The 25,659-nt window shown below is 39.8% G+C and overlaps 2 protein-coding genes and 1 long non-coding RNA gene across 3 annotated transcripts in view; 2 read left to right on the forward strand and 1 right to left on the reverse strand.

Moving 5' to 3' along the window:
- The window catches only part of LOC134202871 (uncharacterized), a 156,539-nt gene that overhangs the window by 62,417 nt on the left and 68,463 nt on the right, over positions 1 to 25,659 (reverse strand). The gene's annotated exons all lie outside the window — the stretch shown is intronic.
- LOC134202872 (probable cytochrome P450 304a1) overlaps positions 1 to 25,659 on the forward strand; it is a 35,732-nt gene that overhangs the window by 5,800 nt on the left and 4,273 nt on the right. The gene's annotated exons all lie outside the window — the stretch shown is intronic.
- LOC134202873 (uncharacterized) lies at positions 13,751 to 25,028 on the forward strand. The gene is made up of 3 exons (XR_009977366.1): positions 13,751 to 14,852; positions 15,104 to 15,484; positions 24,148 to 25,028. It is a non-coding gene; the product is annotated as an uncharacterized LOC134202873 (long non-coding RNA).

Consider the following 25,659-nt stretch of genomic DNA (forward strand, 5'->3'; position numbering starts at 1 on the left):
TGAACAGAATAACAAAACATGGTCCATAGAATGATATAAGAGATAAAAGAACAGGCAAAATTATCAAAATTTTGCGCCAAAATATCATTTAAATATCAAGATATGCTATGGATAAGAACAAACTAATGGCACATGATATTCATAGCTTATTGCAAATAACATAACTTGATCTCCTCATGATATTTTAGCGCAAAATTTTGAAATTATCGTCTGATCTTTTATCTCTTATTTCAATCAGGTTCATATCTCATTTTGCTATCTTATAAACGTTTGATATTATTGAGCTATTTTACTCGTCTACTCGGTATTTGCTTCACGCTATACCGCTATACACGCTATACTGCGACCATCTGTTATGCGAGTTGCTTCTTTGCGGCGGGCCTCAACATCAACATCAGCATGACCAGGTGGTTGAGTGTCAACGCGAACAGCCCCTTAAACTTTGCAGTAGTCGGACGATCGGAGGATTTGAATATCTTGACAATCTGATATCATCAGATGGAGAAATTAAGCTATGCATTGAAGCACGAGTCAGAAAGCCTGGGGCTATATTCGCCATCTATCGAAATATTTGGAGGTCCAACCGGATTGATCCACGCACCAAAATTCGAATATACTACTCTATCGTGACTTGTGTTGTATAGCCAAAGATAACGCAGATTTTGTCTAAAATCTATATTTAATTCCGGCCTTACAGCTGGATAGGGTGGTTAAAAAATCGGTTTTGCTTCCCAACGCTCATCTGATTCTGTATCATGTACTGAGTGTCCTTTGAAAATTTGAGCTCATTTGTATAAAAACTGATTTAGCACAAGCCGTTTCAAGTTTGCATGCAAATTAGTATGGGGAAATTTAATTTTCCATTATACTGATTATGGCGCTTTTTCATTGAACGCAAAATCAAAGAAAACCTACATAGCTAAAACTAATACATACTCAAATACTTTCATTCAACGAAAAGCGCATCCTCATTGATGGTTCCAATAATTAGAAATCGATTTAAATACATAGGTTGCTAATCTTTAGTCATGATCGTTAAACTTCTTTGAGGGCTACACTGAATCGTGCAGTGCAACATAGTAGCCTGAATTTGTCTGCGCCATGTTTCGCACCCGAAGCAGCAATGTTGCCTGATCGGTAGTAACGCAATTAGCTCCAGAAAACTAGGACAAAGATTCATATTCGAACTTGTAACCGCTTGTGCTAAATCAATTTTTATCCAAATGATCTCAAATTTTCGAAATTACTAAAATACGCAATAATACGCGAGCCCTCCTTAGCCGTGTGGTAAGATGCGCGACTACGAAGCAAGACCATGCTGAGAGTGGCTGGGTTCGATTCCCGGTGCCGGTATAAATAATTTTCAGATTGGAAATTGTCTCGACTTCCTGGGCATAAAAGTATCATCGTGTTAGCCTCATGATATACGAATGCAGAAATGGTAACTTGGCTTAGAAACCTCAAAGTTAATAACTGTGGAAGTGCTTAATGAACATTAAGCTGCGAGGCGGCAATGTCCCAGTGGGGGATGTAATGCCAATGAAGAGAGCAATAATACGCAATATTTCAGGCATAACATGCTCTGTTATTACGATACCAAACGCATCACAAATTATTATTCATTTGGTATTGAAATACCTAAACATGTTATGCCCAAAGCACAGACAAACCTAAATTATTTCGCATATTGATTTTTGGTATTATTGTTTGGTATTTTACCACTTATGCAAGGATAGTTCATACCAATTTCTGTTATCGAGGTCGTCGCTCCTGCTCGGGTGTGAAGCAAAATCGATTTTTTGAACCACCCTACTGGATAGCGTGTGCCGATTAACATACAGACCATCAAATATCGACAGCAATAGATGTACGAAAACCACGGGACTGACACTTGTATACCTCCACCACAGTTTGTTTCGTAGTCAACATTGAAAATTCCGCACTGACAGCCATAAGGATAATCATGGGAAGAAAAGAGATAGGTGCGATCCACACTGACACTTTCATAAACGAAAAGCAGATGAAAAGAGACTGCATCTGTACTACGACAACACAACCAAAACATCAGACCCCCGACGAAAACATGGATGGATACAGGTCGGCCACATATCTGTAAGCAAGAGTTCCCTTAATAAAATAATATCCTTTAATAATCTGATACGATATAGAATATGTATAACGAAGGAGATACATGCTCGTATTTTCATTAAAAATACTCTTGGTGACAAATTTATGTTCTATAAATGATATATTTTGTACTAAGATAAAAACAGTGATGCGATGCATAATGTTCAAAATTTAAATAAACGAAAAGCCCTTAAAAATTGTTTTTTCGCTTCCTCAATATTTCATTTCTTCTTTCTTTATTTTTTTCATTTTATTTTAATTATTTTATCTTTCTTCTGCCATCTTAATTCATTTAAATCATTCTGTGCGTTCACTTGGCGAACAACTACTCGATTCCTGGAAAACAAAACACTTCTCACCCTTCAACAAATAACAATCCTACTCCCTGAAAACGTCTCCTTAGAACAGAGAACATGTATTCCAGTTTTAATTGTAATCGTTTTGTAATCGTTTGAGGCGTGAAGAATGTGATGAATACACAGTTTAAAACCAATATTTTTATAATCAGGAGCGTCTTTTTGCCTTTCTCGTATACAAAGTATACGTAAAGGCTATATGTTCGCTCCAAAAACGAACTTTTTATAGGAGGCCCGGAGACCCATAGTGTTATATACCGATCGACTCAGCTCGACGAATTGGAGTGATGTCTGTGTGTGTATGTGTGTGTGTATGTGTGTGTGTGCGCAAAAAGTCTAGCTCACTTTTTGGGCACTTATCCTCAACCGATTTGCTCGCAATAAGTTGCATTCGACGCAGAATCCTGTCCCATTGTTTCCTATTGAAAATTGACCCGATCGGACTATGGGCTTAGAAGTTATGGCCAAAATACTTTTTTTCATAAAAATGCACATTAAAAAGTCTAGCTCACTTTTTGGGAACTTATTCTCCACCGATTTGCTCGCAATAAGTTGCATTCGACGCAGAATACTGTCCCATTATTTCCTATTGAAAACTGACCCGATCGGACTATGGGCTTAGAAGTTATGGCCAAAATACTTTTTTTCATAAAAATGCACATTAAAAAGTCTAGCTCACTTTTTGGGAACTTATTCTCCACCGATTTGCTCGCAATAAGTTGCATTCGACGCAGAATACTGTCCCATTATTTCCTATTGAAAACTGACCCGATCGGACTATGGGCTTAGAAGTTATGGCCAAAATACTTTTTTTCATAAAAAAGCACATTAAAAAGTTTAGCTCACTTTTTAGGCACTTATTCTCAACCGATTTGCTTGCAACAAAATGCAATCGACGCAAGAACCTGTCCCATTGTTTCCTATTGAAAATTGACCCGATCGGACTATGGGCTTAGAAGTTATGGCCAAAATACTTTTTTTCATAAAAATGCACATTAAAAAGTCTAGCTCACTTTTTGGGAACTTATTCTCAACCGATTTGCTCCCAACAAGTTGCATTCGACGCAGAATACTGTCCCATTGTTTCCTATTGAAAACTGACCCGATCGGACTATGGGCTTAGAAGTTATGACCAAAACACATTTTTGCCTTTCTCGTATACAAAGTATACGTAAAGGCTATATGTTCGCTCCAAAAACGAACTTTTTATAGGAGGCCCGGAGACCCATAGTGTTATATACCGATCGACTCAGCTCGACGAATTGGAGTGATGTCTGTGTGTGTGTATGTGTGTGTGTGTGCGCAAAAAGTCTAGCTTGACCCGATCGGACTTGACCCGATCGGACTATGGGCTTAGAAGTTATGGCCAAAATACTTTTTTTCATTAAAATGCACATTAAAAAGTCTAGCTCACTTTTTGGGAACTTATTCTCCACTGATTTGCTCGCAATAAGTTGCATTCGACGCAGAATACTGTCCCATTATTTCCTATTGAAAACTGACCCGATCGGACTATGGGCTTAGAAGTTATGGCCAAAATACTTTTTTTCATAAAAAAGCACATTAAAAAGTCTAGCTCACTTTTTGGGCACTTATTTTCCACCGATTTGCTTGCAACAAAATGCAATCGACGCAAGAACCTGTCTCAATATTTCCTATTGAAAACTGACCTGATCGGACTATGGGCTTAGAAGTTATGGCCAAAATACTTTTTTTCATAAAAAAGCACATTAAAAAGTTTAGCTCACTTTTTAGGCACTTATTCTCAACCGATTTGCTTGCAACAAAAATGCAATCGACGCAAGAACCTGTCCCATTGTTTCCTATTGAAAATTGACCCGATCGAACTATGGGCTTAGAAGTTATGGCCAAAATACTTTTTTTCATAAAAAAGCACATTAAAAAGTCTAGTTCACTTTTTTGGCACTTATTTTCAACCGATTTGCTCGCAACAAGTTGCAATTGACGCAAAATCCTGTCCCATTATTTCCAATTGAAAACTGACCTGATCGGACTATGGGCTTAGAAGTTATGGCTAAAATACTTTTTTTTCATAAAAATCTTTTTAAAAAGTCTAGCTCACTTTTTGGGAATTTATTCTCAACTGATTTGCTCGCAACAGTTGCATTCGACGCAGAATCCTGTCCCATTGTTTCCTGTTGAAAATTGACCCGATCGGACCAAAATGACCAAAATTGTTTTTGCTTTTCTTGTATACAAAGTATACTTAAAGGCTATATGTTTTCTCCAAAAACAAACTTTTTATAGGAGGCCCGTAGACTCATAGTGTTATATACCGATCGACTCAGCTCGACGAATTAAAGTGATGTCTGTGTGTGTATGTGTGCGCAAAATAATCTCCCTGATTTTTCAGGCACTTATCCTTAACCATTTCAATTCTTAGGCATTTATCCTCAACCGATTTGCTCGCAACAAGTTGCATTTGACGCGGAATCTTGTCCCATTGTTTCGTATCAAAAACCGGCCCAGTCGGACTATGGGCTTCGGAGTTATGGCCAGTTTTTACAAGAAAAATTCTTTTCCTCTATTTAGGCACTTACTCTCGGCTGATTTACTCGCAACATTCGACGCAGAATCATGTCCCATTGTTTCCTATTAAAATTGGCCGGATCGGACTATGGGCTCAGAAGTTGTGGCCAAAATACTTTTTTTCATACCAAAAGTGGGAAGAAATTACTCACTCACAAGAAACGAGAAAGGCACTATCACTGCTAGGTGGATTAATCTGGGTTTTTTTCCTTTTTTTTTTGATGGAAATTTGCAATTAGACACCTGTGGAGGCGAACCTAGGTAGTGTGGGAATAGGATCACCACTCCCGACCCACTAAAACCAACTCCTTCCTCTCCAGTCATTCCCCTGGCCCGCAATAAGGCAATACTTCGGGGGATGACTATTGGGCATTACGCCCCCTCCATGACGTACACAAGTGCACGTATGCGCCTCAACTCTTCGACCTTCCCCATGCAACACACTTGCACAAGACATACTGGCACCACATGTGCCCCAACACTCACCTGCTTGAATGGCTGCAAGGGTAACGACAGGTACCCTGCAGGGGGTACCCCATGCCGCCATCTCACAACATAGACAGTCCTCACTCAGTATGGTGCTCACCCCGTCCTGCAACAGAATGGCACCATTTGTCTACCAAGCCGGAGGCGACCCTAGGTTGGTGGCTCCTATGCCGCTCCTACCTCAGTTACGAGGCAGACCCTTTCATGTCTCCTATTTCTGAGGTGCCGCAGAAGCATCAACCCCCCGACACTCCTGCCAGTCATAGCGAGACTTTCGTGTCCCCTACTTCTGAGGTGCCGCAGAGGTATCTGCCCCCGACACTTCTGCCAGGCCTAGCGAGACTCCACTCAATCCGTCCCTGGCAGCCGGATCACACTACTGCCTAAGCAGCCACTCTGACCATACGTACCATGCGAGTCTGACTTGTGTCCTCGCTCATACATTCAGTTCCAATGGCTTGCACCACTTGTGCACCACTCTCCTGACATTCAGTCACTCACTCAGTGGGGGTTGTAATACCCCCATCTCCCATTTTTATCCACTCTGTGCACCTCCTGTGCATCGTTTGGGCATGGAGCACCCGGCACGTCACGCGTGCCTAACACTCACCTACCCGGGCTTTGATACGGCCAATAGGTTCCGAGAACGGGTACTTTGCAGGTAGCACCCACCTATTGACATTTCGAATCTCAGATAGTCCTCAGCCAGTGTGGTGGTCTCCCCATCCTGCCGCTCCTACCTCAGCTACGAGGCAAACCCTTTCATGTCTCCGATTTCTGAGGTGCCGCAGAAGCATCAACCCCCGACACTCTTGCCAGACGCAGCAAGACTTTCGTGTCCCCTACTTCTGAGGTGCCGCAGAGGTATCTGCCCCCCGACACTCCTGCCAGGCCTCACCAGACTTCAGTCATTCCAACACTACCGACCATGCGTATGTTAACCGACCCTGTTAACCCCACCACCTCCTAGGCAGAACCCCCTGACTCACAGACAGCTGGGGATGGGTCGTCAAGCCCTTGGACATGGTTCCTGCTGCCAAAAAGGGGAAGGGGGGGGGGGGTGTGCGGCGCTCAAACAAGCCCCCCTAAAAATGACATTTTTACGTGTTTTGGGAAAACGGGCTGCTTTACTATATTTCCGTCTTAAAAATAACATATTTATATATCGTTATAAAGCTCTTGAACAGATCTACGCAATAGGCTTGATAATGTAATAATAGCTTTTCCAGAATGTAGTTTTGTAAAAGCATATTTTACGCAATAATTAACGAACAAAACAGCTTGGTACCCCGCAGTAAAACATCATGCACTACACTGTTGAACACTTAAGCGTTGAGGACCATGAATAAAATTTTGCCCAAAGTCGACATTTTGTGAGTACATGAATTTGAAAAATTGCCCATTTATGCCTTTTTCGTATACAAAGTATAAGTAGAAGCTATATGATCGCTCCATAAACATTTAAAAGAATGCCCGGACACCCATAGTATTGTATACCGATCGACTCAGTTCAAACAGAATAAAGGTGATGTCTGTGTGCACGTGTGTGTAAATGTCTGTATGTGTGTGAGAAAAAATGATCTTAACTCTTTTGAAAGCACTTATCCTAAACCGATTTACTCGCAACGAGTTTCATAAGTCAGAGAATGTTGTTCCATTGTTTCATATCAAAATTGGGCTAGATCGGACTATGGGCTCAAAATTCATGACCAAAATACATTTTCTTATAATGCACGAGAAAGACAACATTACGGCTAAGGTGATTAATCAGGTTTTTTTGTTAACTTCCTTTTTATGAATTACATCTGAGTTATTTAATAATAATGGTAAGATCCTTTCGTTTAATAAACAATGTGCACTCGCTTGACTGTGGATATACAACAGTAAAGCACATGTGGAGATTGGACAAATCAAGCATCCGAAAGATATTCAATTTGCAAAAAAAGAGAGCTAACCGCGGTGGAGGTTGGTACTCGGATTCTGATGGCTTTTCCGAAAAACGCGACCTTTAAGTGGTCTTATTGTGTAGGGGTTATCACGCCTATCTAGAGAGTAGGAGGTTGAGGGTTCGAGTCCCTCCAAGACACGTGGATTCTTTTTCGCAAATTTCAAATAAATTTGTCTATTTCGAAACATGTGCTGTGCATATGCACAGCCAAGATATTTAACAAAAAAACAATTAAATTGTGTTTTTATTTACATGGAGTTACCCCACCGGTGGGGTAAGAGTGCGTTTTTCACATGCCTTGCAATAAGGCTTCTACTGAAAAAAATACTACAATTTCAATATTTTTTCCACATATGGGAAGAGTATACGAATCGTCGACATTGATATGATATACAGAAGCTTGCTTCATAAGGGTTACATGCTCAATTGAAAATTAAGTGCGTACTCTTACCCCACTCTACTCTATAGCGGATAAATTAGATTTGTTGCAGAATGTTCTGTTTTAGCCCCCTCAAATTAATATTTTTGGGCAAAAAAACTCCATAGGAGGGAGACATAATTGTTTTTGAATATTTTTATCGGCCTTATCTCCTTCTTTTGTCAATTCGAGCAACTGATAACAAAGCCTCATATTGGCGTCAAGTTTGTAAATGAATTTTCATTATAGAAAGGCTATTAAGTCAACTATCAACACGTCGAAGACGAAGTACATGATAGGAAGAGGTTCAAGAGAAGACAATGTGAGCCACCCACCGCGAGTTTACATCGGTGGTGACGAAATCGAGGTGGTAGAAGAATTTGTGTACTTGGGCTCACTGGTGACTGCCGAAAAGATACTAGCAGAGAAATTCGGAGACGCATAGTGGCTGGAAATCGTATGTACTTTTGAATCGAATAGAGTTCGCCACCGTACCAAACTGGCAATCTACAAAACGCTCATTAGATCGGTAGTCCTCTACGGACACGAGACCTGGACAATGCTCGTGGAGGACCAACGCGAACATGGAGTTTTCTAAAGGAAAGTGCTGCGTACCATCTATGGTGGGGTGCAGATGGCGGACGGTACGTGGAGGAGGCGAATGAACCACGAGTTGCATGAGCTGCTGGGAGAACCATCCATCGTTCACACCGCAAAATCGGACGACTGCGGTGGGCCGGGCACGTAGCCAGAATGTCGGACAGTAACCCGGTGAAAATGGTTCTCGACAACGATCCGACGGGCACAAGAAGGCGAGGTGCGCAGCGGGCAAGGTGGATCGATCAGGTGGAAGATGACTTGCGGACCCTCCGTAGACTGCGTGGTTGGCGACGTGTAGCCATGGACCGAGCCGAATGGAGAAGACTCTTATATATATACCGCACAGGCCACTTCGGCCTTAGTCTGAATAAATAATAATAATAAGGCTATTAAGTTGGGCTTTGGTAAAAACTGTGATTAATACCCATATTTGCCCAAGACGGCAGCACGCAGTAAGCGATTATATTTACCAAACCGCAACAGGGTATTGATCGTCTGCTGCACGGTTTCAGAAGTAGCCGATTGTTGATGTAGTTTTTGATACAAAAAAATATTAGTTGTCCATATTTGGACGAAAGCCACAGTCACCTGGTAACATGATTTCAGTTTCAGCCTATTTCACCTATATAGTCCAACAAAATTGAGCAATACAGTCGATGGCACAAATCTCCCAAATTGAGGTGGCCCCAGCTGACGAGGGATAATATTCTAAGGCGATATAAAGCACTGCACACATACGGGATCCCAAAGTTCTTTTTATGCTTTTGCTGCACATTTGTCATGTTGGTAACATCTTTCAATATGCGAACAATTAAACTAAATTTGCGTAATGGTATGATTGAATAAATACGTGTCCAATTTTCATATTAATTGTGCTAATTATAGAAAAATATTGGTGCAGACTAAGGATTCCTTTAATTGACTAGTTTGAGTGTATTTAATTTATTTAATGATTTATGCACGAGGTTTTCTAAATCAGCTTTATTATATATTATTAGGATATTATTTATTTATTTTTGTATGATAGCGGAAAGCTTCGAAAACGTTGGAATAAAGGGTCGGCTCACACTCCATGTAAATAAAAACACAATTTAATTGTTTTTTTGTTAAATATCTTGGCTGTGCATATGCACAGCACATGTTTCGAAATGGACAAATTTATTTGAAATTTGCGAAAAAGAATCCACATGTCTTTGAGGGACTCGAACCCTCAACCTCCTACTCTCTAGATAGGCGTGATAACCCCTACACAACAAGACCACTTAAAGGTCGCGTTTTGCAGAAAAGCCATCAGAATCCGAGTACCAACCTCCACCACGGTTAGCTCTCTTTTTTGCAAATTGAATATCTTTTGGATGCTTGATTTGTCCAATCTCCACATGTGCTTTACTGTTGTATTCCACAGTCAAGCGAGTGCACATTGTTTATTAAACGAGAGGATCGCACTCCATGCCCCCAACAACAGGCTGGTATAGAATGCGAATCAATCGCACTCTGCTGTGCCAAAGGCTTGCTTGGCTATGCAATTAATTACAATTTAAATGAAAAACATCTGAGAGCGGACGGGAGAGCCGAGAAAAAAATCCCTCGTTTAATAAACGTAGAAATGAAGAAGATTTGCTGATATTAAGTGGTCTATAATAAGGAAATTTAAATGTAATCTATATAATTATGAGAGTTTTTTAACCCTAGCTAAGGTCATGGGGGTTGACGGTACTGAAGATAATATTCATCTGTGTATCATATCACATTTAGAGCACTTCAGTGCGCCTCTAACGATTCACAGTGGATCGACTGCTTTGCAGACTAAGCCCCTGATCGTATGTCCTGACATACTTATCAGGTATAGCTCATTAAATGGAGGATCCGCTAGGGCTCATTAGCACTCTCCAAGGGGTCGGGAAATTAATCAATTTCTCGTCAACTGGAAGTAGCGAAGCCAACGCATGGTCATAGGTAGGATAGGATAGGTTGTAATATAGATTGAAATTGAGAAGTCTACTTTGTATTTTAGAGACATTCAATTTTCAGAATGTTTTCAATTGGGAGTGGAGAACTATTTAGACTTATCAGGATTTACATCAGGTTGGAAAATTCAAAATAGTAATGTCGATGCATTATGCAATTAAATGAATAGAAAATAGCTTAATGATAGGAATCTGAATTTATGTTTCTCCATAACAATGAATATTTCTTGCATAAACTTTGTATTGGTTCTGATGATAAGTCTTAACATCATAGCAAACCAGAAATCAGCCAAGAAAAAACGTAGGATTAAAAAAATTAGATTGATCATAAAATGAAATAATAATATTGAACATTTTAGATTCAGTAATTATACAGATTTTTTTTTATTTTTGTTTGAGAAATTGTTTAGAGTAGCCAAGGTAGAAGTTTACTGTACTATTGGATAGAAAAATATTAAATTGAAAATCTGAGATAGAAGAAAGACAGAAGAAAAAAGTAGAGATTGAGATATAAAAGAAAAAAGAGATTGATAAAAGGAGAAAGCAGATATTGATATATAGAGGAAGGACATAGGATTTGTAAGGCAATACTCAACAATTCTTTTGTAGTTTTTTACATACTGCATCTAACAATGACTAAATCCACTATGACAATAACACAATGACAATAACAGATCTAAAATATAGAAGACAAGTAGTGTTTTACATTAATTATACAACTCACAATAATAGAGTGACTCAATAAATAATCAACGCCTAACGTACATACAAACAATACTGACTTATTCAAATTTACATTTTGACTAGACTTTGACCTATGTGACTGAAAGTTTTCAAGAGGATTATGTTAGCTGATTCCCACAGTCAGGTGTTCATTTGGTCAAAGTAGACTAGTTCTTCCGGCATAATCACTTGTCAATTTTCAAAAACCCACCCCGATCATAGCAATCCAAAGGGGCAAAAAAACTAAAGAACTGGGGCTTCGTAAAATGTCATACACGACTGAGCTACTACTTAAAGTATCCTAATTTTTACACTAATGTTTGAGATTTTACGAGATTTTTTTCATTTTTTTTTTCTTTGTTTTTACAATTCTGGAAATAGGATTTAAAGCATATTTGAAAAAACATTGAAATCCGAGCTTACTTCAGTTTTTATTTGGAGCAGCAATATTCTGTGAGAAATTCTTGTAAGTTTTCGATATAGTTCAACACTTTTGTAATTGGGAGTTCGGAAGGATCCTAAAACGAACAAATCTTGGAATCATTGAACTGTTATTGCCTGCTTTGAGCGTGTTTACAGCGGCACACTAGGAGTTAACTTTTGGAAATCAGTATGGCGAAAGGCACTTATTGTTTAATATCTCGAAAATAAGCACCTTAACCGAAAAAATATTTGGTAGCGGACACCTTCCTACAGGACTTGTGATAATTTTCGATTTCTGTCCCTTTTTCTTTGTTGTGATCCGCTTTGGAAGTAATCTTATTTCGGCCGGAGATACGAGTTTGACAACAGAACTTAAAGGTTCACATGCGTACTCTTGCCCCACCCGTTCCTGCGTATTTTTACCCCACAGCCCCAAAATAATTCAGTTTATGGTTTTGACCTCTTGGAAAACCAACCGAATTAATGTTCTGCACCATAAAATACTCTATACAATAGGTTATCGAAATGGTATAATGTTCACCTGATTCAATGTATATGTGGGAATGGAATACTAGTTGCGAAAACACAATTATTTTTAGCAAAATGACCAAAAATGTATCTTCATGTCTCCCTTGTTGTTTATTCAAATCGTTTACAATTACATATGAAAATAGTTGGTCAGAATACCTATCAATACCTGCTAGTTTATCTTTTTTATTACTTAAAAAAATCGAAAACGTACTCTTACCCTACGCGCACTCTTGCCCCACTCTACTCGATTGGCTTTTCTCGGTGATCAACGAGATGAAAACCCGTGGTGATTGAATCAAACAACATTCTTTAACAGATCCGGGGATTTTTTTAGTTTTTTCTTCATTTTTTACTAGATGACCCGTCGAACTTCGTCTCGTTCAAAATTAATTGTCGTTTACTCTGCGATACGATTTCAGTTGTCCCTTGAGAAACCTTCATCTCGAGAGAGACGATGAATTACGCAGAAGGGGCGCAAAACTTCTGTTTTTTCCACATGCCAAATCGGGTTCATTTGCTTGATTCGAATTATTGAATCTCATTTGTATGTGAGCCTCCTCCCCACTTTCAAATCGGGGAGGGGTCTTGATTCGCCTCAGAAACGTATCTTGCCTTCAAAAACTTTCATATGCATAATTTGGTTCCATTTGCTTGTTTAGCTTTTGATGTACGCTGAAATTTTTGTTCTATCTGTATGAAAGCCGCTCACCCCTAATAGAGAAGAAAGGGAAGTCAAACTACCACAGGAATATTTCTTGCCTTCAAAGCCTCGCACATGCCGAATTTGGTTGCATTTGCTTGATTAGTTCCCAAGTGGGGGCCCTCCTTAGCCGTGCGGTAAGACGCGCGGCTACAAAACAAGACCATGCTGAGGGTAGTTGGGTTCGATTCCCGGTGCCAGTCTAGGCAATTTTCGGATTGGAAATTGTCTCGGCTTGCCTGGACATAAAAGTATCATCGTGTTAGCCTCATGATGTAATGCCAATAAGAAGATGAAGAAGAAGTGCCCGAGTTATGTAAAAAATTGAGTTTCACTTCTAAGGCAGGGAGGGGTCGCGAAAAGAAATTTAATTTTTATGTTTTTGCCTTTCTCGTACTGAAAGGCTTTAGGATTATTCCAAAAATGAACTTTTGATAGAAGGTCCGGAGACTCATAGTGTTATATACCAATCGACTTAGCTCGACGAACCAAGGTGATGCCTGTATGTGTGTATGTGTACACATTTTGTAGACACACTTTTTGGAACTAAGCATTGCCCGATTTACTCGCAACAAGTTGCATTCGACGGGAAAAGCGGTCCCATTGTTTACTGCTATTGAAAATTAGACCGATCGGACATTGCATTTCGGAATTATTGAAAAATCGTTGTTTTTTCCCAAGGATTTTTCATGAATGGTGGCAATGCGTATTTTTTTCCAAATTCCCATTTTTCATTAATGGTGGCAGTACATAATAATTAATGCAACAAGTGCTTTTTTGACCTTCCCTATGTGAGAAAGGCATCATCGCCGCTAGGTGGATTCATCTGTTTATTTTAACTTTATCAAAATGATTTTTCTTATTACTAGAGTTCATCACTGATTCATTTTTATGTATATAGATATAGATTATACTCTTGACCTTTCAAATACCAGTAGGATATATTTTTTATTAAATAGGGTAAATCACTACTTGGGCCTATGGACCCGATTCCCGGCTCACTGCACAGAAAACTAAGGATTTATACTTTTTGGAAGCCGTAGGTTTATGATTGATAATTTTAAAAAAGTCTCCCATTTATTTCGCACAATACTCAATATTTTTCAACCATTTATTTCACTCCTAATTGGTCCAATTATAGAAAATAAAAATGTAGATTCCGAACATTCGCTCTCTGTTGCTACACCACTGAGCCGGAGTGAATCTTTTCACTTTTACAAAACGGTATTTTCATATAAACACCTACCTGAAAATCGTCACAGTTCTTGATACAATCATTCCTTGAAGCTGTTAATCACCACACAATCCCGCACGGAAGGATGTCTAAAAGCGAACAGGAATCTACCTGAATAGGACGCAAACCACCTTAGCCAAGTTTCAAAATAAGTTTGGACCCAAACCAAATGTATAATTCCCCTTGATTTTTTCGAGTGTATTTGTTTACCTCCTACATACTCACTGTTGAATCGGTTTAGCCGGTTTAGCTGTTTAGTATAGATCTGAGATATTGTCTCGCGCCTTTTGCAGTCGCCAATTTTCTACTCCCGAATTCAGATCGGAAAAGCAGCTGAGAAATTATTTATCTCGAAAATTGTTCATGCTCAGTGGTTGCGTGGTAACCAGTTTATTTAGTAAGAACTGTTAAAAATAATTACGGGATTCGACGGATTCGACTCGTGCGTTTTGGCGGAGGGGGCAATGGCAGTGTAAGTGGTCAGCGGAAAAGATCGATGGCGTTGCGGCACGTGGAAAAATTATACCGTGAACCCGGCCACCAGCAAGGAAGATGTCATTGCCCTCGAAAGGTTCCTTGAAAATAAGAGCTCCTTGTCAATTGCTACGGTACGAGACTGCTTTGTCTAGTCGTTTTCAGTTCCGGTACCAGCATAAATAGTAGTGGAAGCCTGAGCCGCCTTCAATGGCGTCATCCTCTTCGTCGATTTCTTCATATCATCATTTCCGGGTGTACCTTGAAAGCCGGCGGAGATAGGGCGAACTGAGTTCCATACAGGCTGTGATACAGGTAAGTGAAAAAAAATGTTTCTTAAAAGAACTGTTTACGCGATAGACTTCGAGTTTTATCGCTTGATGTAATGTCACAAATATTAACAGCGAAAATTTGATTTGTGAGCATTTACATAAAGATAACCGTTATCAAATGATAAAACTCGTAGTCTGAATCAATACCTAATCCCCTAATCCTAACGGTTTATACTCATTAAAATAGTAACCGCTATTCTAACGATCTTTTTTTAATTTTCTGCCATTCAACAGTTATAAACCGTTCGGCAAGAAAACAGCTGGTGCTATGTAAAATGTACTCCACCTTCGGTAAGGAATATATCAGCAGAAAAGGACGGTTAGGAAAGTTCCGATCAATGCTTGCCGATTGACGTGAATGTCTGACAACACGGTTCTGAGCAGCGTAACATGGGACTATAGCATATATATTTATGAAGCTGTCGGTCAGGATTACTTGGATTCGGACAGAATGCGATTCTCCACCTTGCTTTCTGATATGCATTACATATAATCGGACTAGCGCTTCTTGCTTCCAATGGGGCCAGACAACAATTACGCTGGAGTTCGGTCGCAGTCTTGAGGCAACGGACAGTGTCATAGTGAGGCATAGTGGAACTATTTGATTTGAACCAGGTAGGTATACTTTTTTATCTGACGTACAAACTTCCACAACTATTAGAAAAAAATATACTACAGAGCCATGCACAATAAGAACATTCTAAATCTGAAGCTCACTTTAATCAAGATTGTCGAATAGATACGGATTATAAAAATAATACAGCGGTCGAGATTTCATGATTGCACGATTGAATCATAGATTCGGATATATGTGCAAGAATAGTAATGTATAGTTGAGTTCATGGTAAAATCAGCAGCTCACAGTTTCAAATATGGGTACTTACAAGATATTGGTGTTATGGTCCTGTAGGTATCCGTCATGTAAGTATGTAAAAAATCATAAAATCTAGAAGCAACCCTCAAATTTGATCAGCATTAGTACTGAAATCTAGTAGAGTAAAACCTGTAAGTTTCTATGTCATAGCTTCTGTCCCAGTAGGGATTCTTAGGGAGTTCAGAAAGGATTCCTTTAGAAATTTGATAGCGATTCCTTCGAGAATCCAGCAGAGGTTCATTCAGGAATCCGGTAGAGATTCCCTTAGAAATTCAATAGCGATTCCTTTTGTAACCCAAAAGAATTCCTTTGAGACTCCAAAAAAAGTTTCTTGAAGATTCCAGTAATATTCCTTCGGCAAACCAAATGAAATGCACCAGGGATTCCTTCTGGAATTCAACAGCGATTCTTTCTAGAAGGGAGTTCTTTGGGAATCTGAAAGAGATTCTTTTGAGAAACCAAATGAGATTCCTTTAGAGCTCCAGCAAAAGGGAGCCAATTCTTTAAGAATCCAGAAAGAATTATATCGAGATTTATTTAAAAATGCAATAGGGATTCCTTAGGAAGTGCCATTGAGTTTTCTTGGGGAATGCGATGGAGATTCTTTTTGGAATATGATAGAGATTCCTTCAGGAACGCGATACACATTGTGGATATTCATTTGGGAATATAATTTAGATTGTTTCGGGAATGCGATCAAGATTCCATCGTGAATGCAATAAAGACTCCTTCAGGAATGCGTTAAGGATTTCTTCTACAATGCGGCAGGATTCCTTCGGGAATACGATAGACAATCCTCCGTTAATGCAAAAGGGATTCCTTCGGGAATTCATAAAAGATTCTGTAGAGAATTCCAAAAGTTCTTTCAGTAATTCTTCCGAAAGCTCCTCTTGAAGTTCATCTAGTAATTGCTCGGGAAGTTCATCCGGGAATTCTAGTTCTTCTAGGAATTTCTCTGGAAGTTTCTCCAGGAATTCCTGCTAAATTTCCTCTGGGCATTTCTTCGGAAGTCCCTTCAGGAATTCCTTCGTAAGTTCTTCCAGGAATTATCCCAGCAGTTTCTCCAGAATTTCCTTAGGAGGGAATTGTTTTGGAAGCTTCTCCAGGAATTCCTTCTGAATTCCTTCGGGCATTTCTTCGGAAGTTCCTCCACGAATTCCTTTGGAAGTTCTCTCAGGAATTCCTCTCAGAAGTCGTCGTTTCAGAGGTCGTAATCTGAATAGACTATAAAGATCCTCCGGGCATTTCTTCGTAAGCTTCTTTCTAAAGATCCTCCAGAAATTCTTCCTGGCATTTCTTCGTAAGTTCCTCCATTCTATAGACAATTCCTTAAGGATTTCCTTCGTAAGTTCCTCCAGGAATTTATTCGGAAGTTCTTCCGGGAATTCCATCGAAAGTTCCTCCAGGAATTCCTCCTAAAGTTTCTCCAGTAATTCTTCTTGAAGATCCTCCGGCATTTATTCGAATATTCTTCCAGGGATTCATTCGAAAGTTCCTCCAGGAATTCTTCCGGAAGTCCCTCCTGAAGTTCTTTCAGGCATTTCTTCGGAAGTTCCTCCAGAAATAGCTTCGGAAATTCCATCAGGAATTCCTTTGCAAGTTCTTCCAGGAATTCATCTGGATGTTTCTCTAGGAATTCCTATAGAAGTTTCTCCAGTAATTCTTCCTGAAGATCCTTAAAGCATTTCTTTGTAAGTTCCTTCAAAAATTCCTCCGTCAGTTTCTACAAGAATTCCTCCTAATGTTCCTCCGGGCATTCCATCGGAAATTCCTCCTCAAGTTTTTCCAGTAATTCTTCTTAAGAATTCTTCGAGCATTTTTTCTTAAGCTCATCCAAAAATTCCTCTGGAAGTTCCTCCAGGAATTCCTGCGCAAGTTCCTTTAGAAATTCTTTCGGAAGTTTTTCCAGGAAAACCCTTCGAAAGTTCCTTCAGGAATTCTTTCGGAAGTTCCTCCAGGGATTGCTTCGGAAGTTCCTTCAGGAATTGCTTCGGAAGTTCCACCAGTAATTCCTTCGAAAGTTCTTCCAGGAATTTATTCGGAAGTTCCTCCAGGGATTGCTTCGGAAATTCCTTCGCAAGTTATTCCAGCAATTCATCTAGAAGTTCCTCCAGAAATTCCTCGGGAAGTTTCTCAAGGAATTCCTTCAGTAATTCTTCTCAAAGATCCTCAGAGAATTCCTTTGTAAGTTTCTCCAAAAATTCCTCCGTTAGTTTCCCCAGGAATTCCTCCTAATGCTCCTCCAGGAATTCCTTGGCAAGTTCTTTCAGGAATTCCTTCGGAAGTTCCTCCAGGAATTCCTCCTATTTTCAAGTAATTCTTCTTGATGATCCTTCATGCCTTTCTTCGTCAGCTTCTTTCTAAAGTTCCTCCAGAAATTCTTCCTTAAGATCCTTAAGATTAATTCCTTCCAGTTATTCTTTTGGAAGTTCATCCAGGAATTCTTTCAGAAGTTCCTCCAGGAATTCCTTGGCAAGTTCTTCCAGGAAATCCTTCGGAAGGTCCTTCAGGAATTTCTTCGGAAGTTCTTCCTGGAATTCCTCCTAAATATTTTCAAGTTATTTGAGGTTATGGCTTTCAGTACGTTTTAGCGCCTGCTCAAAAACGTACTACACGATAGTTCCTGGTGCCCGGATAAATTCAATTTCGCAGCCTTTACCGAAGGAGTTAACTAGAGTCCCGTTTTATTGTTCCATTTAGCATAGAACGTTGTGACAAAACGTTCTAAGCTAAGACAATGTAACAATAAAACGGGACTTAGTTAACTCCTTGATAAAGGTACAATATATGTAACCGAAACGTCGGATAAAAACGTAAAACCCGTTTTTGAGCATAAGAAGACTGAAAGCCATAACCTCAAATATCACCATCATAGTCGATCTCTCCTAGTATTTTCAAGTTATTCTTCCTAATGATCATTAGGGCATTTTTTCGTAAGCTTGGCAAGTTCTTTTAGAAATTCCTTCGAAAGCTATTTCAGAAATTCTTTCAGAAATTCCTTCGGAATTTCCTTCAGGCTTTTCTTCGAAAGTTCCTCCAGGAATTCCTCTCCAAGTTTTTCCTGATGATCCTCCGGGCATTTCTTTGGAAGTTCCTTCAGGGATTCGTTCTAAAGTCCATCCAGGAATTCTTCTGAGAACTCATCCTGAAGTTACTTCAGGCATTTTTTCGGAGGTTCCTTCAGAAATTCCTCCGGAAGTTCCTACAGGAATTCCAACGAAAGTTCCTCCTGGAATTCCTCCTGAAGTTTCTCTAGTAATTCTTCCTGAAGATCCTCTATGCATTTCTTCGGAAGTTCCTCCTGAAGTTTCTTCAGGCATTCATTCGGAAGTTCCTCCAGGGATTGCTTCGGAAGTTCCTCCAGGAATAGCTTTAGAAATCGCTTCAGGAATTCCTTTGCAAGTTCTTCCACTTCCTTCAGTAATTCTTCCTGAAGATTCTCAGAGCATTTTTTTGTAAGTTCCTTCAAAAATTCCTCCGTTAGTTTCTACTGGAATTCTAACAAATTTTCCCCGCTCCTTCAGGCTTTTCTTCGGAAGCTCTCTCAGGAATTCATCTTAAAGTTTTTCCAGCAATTCTTCCTGATGATCCTCCGGGCATTTCTCCGTAAGCTTCTTTCTAAAGTTCCTCCAGAAACTCTTTCTTAAGATCCACTTGGCATTTCTTCGTATATTCCTCCATTTCATAGAAAGTTCCTCCAGGAATTCCTTCGGAAGTTCTTCTAGGAATTCCTTCGTAAGTTCCTCTTGGAATTCCTTCGAAAGCTCCTCCAGGAATTGCTTCGGAAGTTCCTCCAGGCTTTTCTTCGGAAGTTCCTCCAGGAATTCCATTGTAAGTTCTCCCAAGAATTCCTTTCGAAAGTTCCTTCAGGGATTGCTTCGGAAGTTCATCCTGGAATTTCTTTCAGAAGCTCCTCCAAGAATCCCTTTCGGAAGTTCATCCAGGAATTTCTCCGGAAGTTCCTCCAGAAATTCCTTTGCAAATTTCTCCAGGAATTCCTTCGGAAGTTCCTCCAGGAATTCATTTTAAATTTTTTCCAGTAATTCCTCCTGTAGATCCTTCGGGCCTTTCTTCGGAAGTTTCTCCAGAAATTCCTTCGGATGCTCCACCAAGAATTCCTTCGAAAGTTCCTCCAGAAATTGCTTTGGAAGTTCTTCAGAAATTCCTTCGGATGTTCCTCCAGGAATTTCTGCGCAAGTTCCAGGATTTCCTCCTAATGTTGCTCTGGACATTCCATCGGAACTTCTTCCAGGAATTCCTTCATAAGTTCTTTCACTTCAGGAATTTCTTCGGAAGTTCCATCAGGAATCCCTTCGGAAGTTTCTCTAGGAATTGCTTCGGAAGTTCTTTCAGGAGCTCCTCCGGAAGTTTCTTCAGGCATTCATTCGGAAGGTCCTCCAGGGATTGCTTCGGAAGTTCCTCCAGAAACAGCTTTGAAATCGCTTCAGGAATTCCTTTGCAAGTTCTTCCACTTCCTTCAGTAATTCTTCCTGAAGATTCTCAGGGCATTTTTTTGTAAGTTCCTTCAAGAGTTCCTCCGTTAGTTTCTATTGGAATTCTAACAAATTTTCCCCGCTCCTTCAGGCTTTTCTTCGGAAGCTCTCTCAGGAATGCATCTTAAAGTTTTTCCAGCAATTCTTCCTGATGATCCTCCGGGCATTTCTCCGTAAACTTCTTTCTAAAGTTCCTCCAGAAACTCTTTCTTAAGATCCACTTGGCATTTCTTCGTATATTCCTCCATTTCATAGAAAGTTCCTCCGGGAATCCCATCGAAAGTTCCTTCAGGAATTCCACCTGAAATTTCTCCGGAAAATCCTTCAGGCATTTTTTCGGAAGTTCGTCCAGGAATTCTTGCGCAAGTTCCTCCAGGAATTCCTGCGCAAGTTCCGCCAGGAATTCCTTTAAAAGTTCCTCCAGGAATTTCTTCGGGATTGTTCCTCCAGGAATTCCAGGCATTGCTGGAAGTTCCATCAGGAATTGCTTCGTAAGTTCCTCCAGGAATTTCTTCGGAAGTTTCTTCAGGAATTCTTTCGCAATTTCTTCATGGAATTCATCCGGAAGTTCCTCCAGGAATTCCTTGGGAAGTTTCTCAAGGAATTTCTTGGGAAGTTTCTCAAGGTGTTCCTCCAGGAATTCCTTAGGTAATTCTTCCTAAAGATCCTCAGAGCGTTTCTTTGTAAGTTCCTTCAAAAATTCCTCCGTTAGTTTCCCCAGGAATTCCTTCTAATGTTCCTCCGGGCATTCCATCGGCATTTCCTCCAGGAATTCCTTGGCAAGTTCTTTCAGGAATTCCTCCGAAAGTTCCTCCAGGAATTCATTCAGTAATTCTTCCTGAAGATCCTCAGACCATTTCTTTGTAAGTTCCCCCAAAAATCCTCCGTTAGTTTATCCAGGAATTCCTTCCAATATTCCTCAGGGAATTCCTTCGGAAGTTCCTCCAAGAATTCCTCCTAAAAATTTTCAAGTATTTCTTATTCTTCGGGCCTTTCTTCGTAAGCTTCTTTCTAAAGCTGCTCCAGAAAATCTTCCTTAAGATTAATTCCTTCCTGGAATTCGTTTGGAAGATCCTCCAGGAATTCCAGGAATTCCTTTCAAAAGCTCTACCAGCAATTCCTCTCGGAAATTCATCCAGGAATTTCTTCGGAAGTTCCTCCAGAAATTCTTCCTTAAGATCCTCTTGGTATTTCTTCGTAAGTTCCTCCATTTTATAGAAAGTTCCTCCAGGATTTTCTTCGGAAGTTCCTCCAGGGTTTCCATCGGAAGTTCCTCCAGGAATTTCTTCGAAAGTTTCTTCAGTAATCTTTCCTGAAGATCCTCCGAGCATTTCTTTGTAAGTTTTTTCCAGGGATTCCTTCGAAAGTTCCTCCAGAATTTTTTTCGAAAGTTCCTCCTGAAATTTCTTTAGGCATTTTTTTTGGAAGTTCCTCCAGGAATGCCTTCGGAAATTCCTTCGCAAGTTCTTCCAGAATTTCATCTGGAAGTTGCTCCATGAATTTTTAGGAAGTTTCTCAAGGAATTCCTCCGGAAATTCCATCAGTAATTCTTCCTGAAGATCCTCAGAGATTTCTTTGTAAGTTCCTCCAGGAATTTCTCCGTTAGTTTCTCCATGAATTTCTCCTAATGTTCCTCCTGGCATTCCATCGGAAGTTCCACGGGGAATTTCTTGGCAAGTTCTTTCAGGAATTCATTCAGAAATTCCATAAGGAATTCATTCGGAAATTCCTTAAGGAATTCATTCGGAAATTCCTTAAGGAATTCCTTCGGACGTTTCTCCAGGAGTTCCTTCTGAAGTTCCTCTTAAAGTTGTTCCAGTAATTCTTTCTGGATTCTCCGGGCATTTCTTCGTAAGCTTCTTGCTAAAGTTCCTCCAGAAATTATTTCTTGAGATCCTCTTGGCATTTCTTCGAATGTTCCTGCATTCCATCGATGGTTCGTCCGGGAATTACTTCGGAAATTATTTCAGGATTTCCCTCGAAAGTTGCTCTTGGAATTCCTTCAGAAGTTCCTCCAGGAATTCCTTCGAAAATTCGTACACGAAGTCCTTCGAAAGTTCTTCCAGGAATTCCTCCGGAAGTTTCTCTAGTAAATCCTCCGGAAGTTCAAGCATTCCATCGCAAGTTCTTACGGGAATTTTTCGCAAGTTCCTTCAGGAATTTTTTTGGAAGTTTCTCCAGGATTTTCTCCTAATGTTTCTCCGGTCATTCCATCGGAAGTTCCTCAAGGAATTCCTTCGCTAGCTTCTACAGGAACTCCATTCCATATATAGTTCTCTACTGCATCCTCACAAGGAATTTCTACGCGATCCTGAAGAAATCGCTAGTAGATTTCCGAAGGAATCTCCTCTAAATTTCAAAAGGAGTTGTTAAGCCCCAAACGCAATACGACGGAACGGCGACGGAAACGGAAAACTTGACAGTTAGCCCATATATTTTTTGTCAAATTTGCCGTTTCCGTCGCCGTTCCGTTGTATTGAGTTTGGGGCTTTACTGGAGGGAATCCATACTGGATTCCCGAAAGAAACGTTACTGTAACTCCGAAGGATTTTTTACTCGATCATCGAAGGAATCCCAACTAGCAATCCCGAAGCAACCGTCACCAGATCCCCAAGGAATCTCTACTTGATTCCCAAAGGAATCTCCAATGGATTCCCGACCAAATCGCTATTGGATCCACAAGCATTCTGTTCATCAATCTCAAAAGGAACTCTGCTGAAATCTCTACTGGATCTCCGGAAGAATATGGTTTCCTGGAGGAGTTCCCTTGAATTACCAAAGGATTCTCTACGACAGGATCCCGGAGTAATCCCAACTAAATTTCCAAGGGAATAGTTGCTAGAACCCGAATGAATTCCTACTGGATCCCCGAAGGAAACCCAGCTGAAATCCCGAAGAAACCCTTACTGGATTCCCAAATGAGTTCCCATTGAATTCTTTATGGAATCAATACTGCTTTCCCGGAGTAATCCCTACTTGATTCCCGAAATAATCCCTCTTATATTAAAAAAAAAACTTGATTCAAAAAGAGTTCCCACTGAATTCCTAAAGGAATCATCATTGGATCGTCAAATTTCCAAAATTATCATTACAGGCGAGATTACAGGATAGTTGAAAGAAAATCTACTGGATTCCCAAAGGATTCGTTACCGTAACCTCGACGGATCGTCAAAACAATCCCTATTGAATCCTTGCAGAAATCGTTACTGGACCCTCCTGAAAAATCATCACTGAATTCCCAAAGGAATCATTAAATATTAGATCGTCAAAGGAATCCTAATGAATTCCTGAAATCCACTGGTAAAAGAAATTCACTGGATTAGTGGATTCCGTTGAGTCCTTACTGGACCGACGAAGAAATCACTTACTGGATTCCTGGAAGCCGGTATGCTCGGAAGATTTTTTTAGGATTTATTATAGCATCTGCCCAGTATTTCCAAGGCAACCCAACCAAAGTTACGCCCAGGATTCCCGAAGGAACTGATCAGAATTATCAAAGGAATCCTTCTCGTATTTCCGAAGGAGTTTTCCCAAGATTTACTACAGAAATCATTCAGGATTTCCTAAGAAGTCCGATCGGCATTTCCGAAGGAATTCGTCTTGGATTCCTGAAGAAGTGCATCCAGCATTCTCGAAACAATTCTCCAGGAATTCAAAACCAATTTCACGAAAAAAAAAACATTGAAAGAATAACTTTAGTAAGTCCAAAAGAATAACATAAGGAATTCAGAGAGAATTTCTCAAGGAATTCAGATAGTATCCTGCCTTTATTTACGAGAGAAATTATCTTACAATAGAAAGAATTTAGAATTCCTAAAGAATTATTTTATTAATGCGAGAGAATTCCAAAAGAGTCTCCTCCAGGTGTTTCAGAAACTTTAGTTTTAACCTTTTTTTATCCTAATTTGCAGAATTGCATCCCGGTGGAAATCCGGTTTGCGACATCTGGCGGTAAATACCATCTGAGGCGACCCCAAAACCGAAGGGGAAATCCCTGGATACACGTGGGCGGACACATCCCGTGATGATCGTGACCCAAGTGACCACACGTCGATTTCATTGGGACGAGACGTTCTCCGACACAATCCAATCGGCGATGATACCTGAAATCGCGATGACGTGACTCCGTATGCCATTCCGTCCCACTACACTTGGGAATATTTTATAGATCATCAAACAACTCCGCCGGATAACCACTTATTGGCCATCGTATATATGTAATTGGCGATTTCCAAATGCGGGTGCGCAATAAAAACCGAGATTATTAATAAATGTAAAGAAAAAAAATCATTTAGAAATATATTTTTTTATCAAATTCGAAATATAATGTAAACATTAGTAAAAAAAATAATAAGAAGAATCGAGGTATCCATATCTCCATAATTTCTAGTAAAAATCTAGGAGAACTGTGGTACCCATGTCTTCTAGATATCTCCGCGTTATCTAAGAGAACCGATATGTCAAATCCCTTTCGGTTCAAACGGTTTACTCGTCTAAAATTTGAGGTAGACACCGGTGCAAACGGTTGTTGCATTTGAGGCGGATTTGAGGTGTGACAGGTTCTAGATATCGAAGAAAAATATCTAGGAGACTCAACTTTTTGTCTCAGAGATATCGCGGAGATGTCTAGAACAAATTTCCGAGCGGGATAATTCTAAGCTCACACACTTTAATCTTTTCTATTTGTTCGTTTCACAAGAACTAATATAAACATATTAGAATACATTTAAAAATGTATTCTCAAACCGAACAAAAATTCACCTCGGCATAAGAACTACTAGCCGCACCGTGCTACCAAAAGGCAGGGAGTATTTTTTAGTATGGAAAAAATTCCTTCATCGTTCATAGGAAAACTATCAAATACGTTGACGCTATCATGTTATTTATAATTCTCTTGATTTCAAAAAGTGGAAAAATATAGTTTTTGAGCGATTGGAAGTAATTTGCATGAGTGAATATATCTTTTCAACTAAATAAAAAATATTATAAATAATACCATCTGGCATCATGGCGTTGAACGTGCATATTTTTGTTTACGTCGCATTTTCTACCGTCCCGAGACAGAATGAGAGTAAGATGTTGAGAGATTGAGCGAAATTTTGCTTAGGCCGGGAACTGGTTTGGAAGTGGGCCGGAAATGCAGTCGCTATGACTGAAATAAGTGCTAATAATGCAGTTTTATGCATGTTAGGCCGGGAATGGGGTAAGAAACCCTATCTGTAAAGGCCCAACTGCCCAAAATTTAAAAAAAAATCATGCTTTAAAATAAGAAACCAGTTTAGGGATGAACCAATTAATACCGCCTTATAACCTTATAACCGACAAGGGTTGCGTTGGGACCTGGTGGACATAAGAAATTCTCAGGTAGTGTTTGTCTTGGAATGCGGTTGTCACATCATAGGTATCTAAAATGCAAGTTGGCG

Source organism: Armigeres subalbatus, unplaced genomic scaffold (assembly GCF_024139115.2).
Source record: "Armigeres subalbatus isolate Guangzhou_Male unplaced genomic scaffold, GZ_Asu_2 Contig149, whole genome shotgun sequence".
Taxonomy (NCBI): Eukaryota; Metazoa; Arthropoda; class Insecta; order Diptera; family Culicidae; genus Armigeres; species Armigeres subalbatus.